This window comes from Octopus bimaculoides, chromosome 1 (genome assembly GCF_001194135.2).
Source record: "Octopus bimaculoides isolate UCB-OBI-ISO-001 chromosome 1, ASM119413v2, whole genome shotgun sequence".
NCBI lineage: Eukaryota > Metazoa > Mollusca > Cephalopoda > Octopoda > Octopodidae > Octopus > Octopus bimaculoides.
In genome coordinates, this window is record NC_068981.1 from 116,227,547 (window position 1) to 116,228,825 (window position 1,279).

General features: G+C 27.7%; 1 protein-coding gene across 5 annotated transcripts in view; it reads left to right on the forward strand.

The window, feature by feature from the left end:
- The window catches only part of LOC106876842 (LIM/homeobox protein Lhx9), a 253,651-nt gene that overhangs the window by 162,409 nt on the left and 89,963 nt on the right, over positions 1 to 1,279 (forward strand). The gene's annotated exons all lie outside the window — the stretch shown is intronic.

Here is a 1,279-nt window from a genome sequence, read left to right on the forward strand (position 1 = left end):
TGTGCGTATATATATATATATATATATATATGTGTGTGTGTGTGTGTGTGTGTGTGTACGTGTGTGTACATATATGTATGAATATATGCATATATTTATATATTATTTATATTATATATATATATATATATATATATATATATATATATAATGCGAAGAAAATGGAGAGCATACACAGAATAATTAATATATTTATTATAATAATAGTCATTTCATGTTGCCTACGCGCATTTCGGTTAATTCCTTAAATACATATTTAGACAATTAAATTGCATTATGAATTTGAAACACCAAAACCCTTCATCAGTCAATTTTTTCCCTGATGAAGGTTTTACTTTCTCAAATTCATAATGCAATCTAATTGCATAAATATAAATTTAAGTAATAAACCGAAATTTGAGTAGGCAACATGAATTGACTATTGTTATAATGAATGTATTGATTATTATGAGTACACAATCTCCCTTTTCTTTACTCTGTTAAAATTTTTCTCCTATATCGAGTGGAAACTTCTATAGCGACAACTAGAATTTCAAAAGTGTGAAGTACTAAAATCGTAGAAGAGCCAACGATAAGCACTAGTACATATGCACATGTGGAATTTCCAGTATCCTCAATTGACATAAAGCTAAACTGGTATACGCTTGGACAAGTATCCCGAAAAAGAACCACTCCTTCCACACTGACTTATATGTACATATGCATATATATATAGATTCAAGTGAATATGGTACTTAAGTTTAGGCACCAGAATTAAGTATAGTATTATCCAAAATGTTTTTTTGTATTCTTTCTTTCTACTTGGAGAGTTTAAATGTAGTTATAAAATATGTCCTTTTGTTGAAATGTAATTTCAGTAAATTTCTATATCTTTGTGCAGCTGAGGATTGCTTTGCATTTTATATATGATGTAATGTTGACATTGCTTAATGAAATGGAGTCGCATGAAACGATCGTACTGCATTAACTTTGAATATCTTGTTGCTTATTTTGACTATATATATGTCTGTCATACCGGCCATGACGAAAGAAAATAACCCTGAAACTCGAGTCGCCTTTATATATTTATATATTTGATCCTTTATATTGAACACTCAATATTTCATCTACATTCAATATTTTATTTCATGGTGCCATCCATTTTTATTTTATTTTATATTATATATTGTATATTATATTATATATTGTATATTCCATATTCTATATCCCACATTGGTTCTGCAGGAATATAAATAAAACATAAAAAACAGACAGTGTTGGAACTCTTTTAAACAAAATA